This window comes from Petaurus breviceps, unplaced genomic scaffold (genome assembly GCF_028583685.1).
Source record: "Petaurus breviceps papuanus isolate PSGF00001 unplaced genomic scaffold, PetGlider_PUasm1.0 90895, whole genome shotgun sequence".
NCBI lineage: Eukaryota > Metazoa > Chordata > Mammalia > Diprotodontia > Petauridae > Petaurus > Petaurus breviceps.
In genome coordinates this window covers 28,988,159-28,990,440 of record NW_027187372.1, presented here as the reverse complement: position 1 = coordinate 28,990,440, position 2,282 = coordinate 28,988,159, and positions in this window count along the sequence as shown.

Sequence of the window (2,282 nt, the reverse complement as noted above, 5' to 3'; positions counted from 1 at the left end):
TCAGAAGGAGGGCTGCTAACAAATGGGCAGGAGGAGGAGGAGGAGGCTGTTTCCATGTAATAAGTAAGCCTCCCTTGGTGAATTCCAGCTGTTCTTATCTTCCCTGATGTACCCTGGCACACTTCCCACTCTTCAAAAGAAGGGAACCAGTCACCAGCTGTCGATCTATTTTGGCACAATGGGCCAGGTGCCATCAGCCATGGGCCCTGTTCTCTTTTTTACCTTTCACTAAGGAGGGCCTCAATTTCCTTACCTGTAAAATAAGGCAGCTAGGTTTGATGACATCTTAGGTCCCTTCCAGGTCTAAGGCCTAGGATCCTTGATTTAGAGATTAAACATCCCTTAGAAATCATGTATTCTTATTTCCCTATTTTACAGATGAAGAAGTAGAGGTCCAGAGGGGGTAAGTTGCTCACTCAGCATCACACAGCTACTAAATGGAGGAACTATGATTCCAACTCATGTCCTCTGCCTCTAGGTCCAGTGTCCTTGCCTTCTGCCTAAGAAGATATACTTCTCTTTTATTAGGAATTCCCAACCTGAACCTTGTCAAGAGGATATGGGGAATATTGGGCAAATAATTATATTCTCCTATTGAACTTATCGATTCTGATTTTATTTCTTATGTGCATATACATGGTAAACTGTAGGATTTATTTCCTTTCACATTGAATGAAGGGTATAGGAAGGTTTACTACCAAGGAGTAGAGAGACCAAGCAAAGTTGAGCTTGTTTAAGGCTAGACCAGAAGAAGGATGAATTTCTGAGGGTGTGGTGATTTCCTTTCCTAATAATGTCTAAGAATAATGTCACAGCTTTGGGATTGGTTAGTCATCATCCTGCCTGGAGGCAGTGAGATGGGTTGGAAGACCTCTAGAGAAGAATATTTCATTTCTAAATGCCCAAAGAGTTTTCTGTATTAAAACATCCTGTGTGCTCCAAAGCCCAGGAGTCAATGGAAAAACACATACTCTTGATATTTTCCATATATGAGTGGTAAGGGTGGGGTTACACTGCCCTAGTTAAGTCCATCCAGGGACAGCCTTACCTGCTCCAAGTCTATCCCAACTTGGCCATTGGGACCATGAAAATGTCTCTTTCCTCTATCTCCCTATCTATTTAAATAGATTTTTCATTATTTTAAGTGTGTGAGGGTCCCATACAACTGGGAGCCAGAAGAGGACCAAAAAAAGTCCATTTGGACTAATCCCCTGCCTCTAGTCAAGATGGTCCCTATTTATGTGGTTGCTGATTCTCTTAGTTAAGCCGCCCAGGGAAAGAGACTCTTTCTTCCCTAGCCAGCTCCCAGGAGGGAGGACATTCTTCCTTACATCTAATCTCCCCATCTCTTGAGGATATTTCACATTTTTTTTCTTCTTTTGCTCTTTAGAAGATAATAAACAGCTGGCCTACTGTTGTATTTAAAGACTATTACAAAGCCTGTCTTTAGCTCTCTTTTTGTAGACCAAATGGCTCTAGTCCCTTCCACTTTCCCTCATCAGCCAATGACCAGGTCATAAGAAATCCCGAGATTCCCAGTTCTCAGTTGATGAGAGCCCAGCTCCCATGGGAAAAGAGGAAAAGAAAAGTAATTTCTGGTTTCTCCTCCCTTGTTTCTCCTGCATTGTACTCTCTTGTGAACATTTACCCAGAAGGCAATAATGTAGAGAGGAGTGGGGTCCGTGGGGGAAATTCATAATAGCTACACTTTTTTCTTTTTTTTTAGGAAGAGAACAGCTAGGGTGTGAGCCTTTTCTTTGTGTGTATTTATTGTCATGTTTGTCCCATCCATTAGACTCTCTGACAGGGATCTTCTTTTGCCTCTTTTTGTATCCCCAGTGCTCATCACAGTGCCTGGCACATAGGAGGTGCTTAATAAATGTTTATTCATTATTTTATTAAATGATTGCCCCATCACCAGTTTTGAGGGATCAAGTCCTTACTCCCATACATCCATAACAGCATCGTACAGAGGGGAAGGAAAGTTAGCAAGCCAAAGGAAGGGGGAAAGGAAAGGGCAGGGAACACCCTATGTAGGCCACAGAAATCTTTCCAGGACACTGGCCTTCATGACCTCTCCCTCCCAGTTTGGAGAACACTGTACTATTGAACACAGTTTTATTGCTCAAAGAGAAGGAACTACCAATCCCAACATTAATACGTCCTTAAGTCCTCAGGGCTGGGTTGTATTATAGCTTAGTGTGATTGGAAATTTGCTTGTAATTCTGAATCCCTTTAGATGACCTCAGTCAGAAAAACAAAGAGAATCTTGAGCCAAAAAC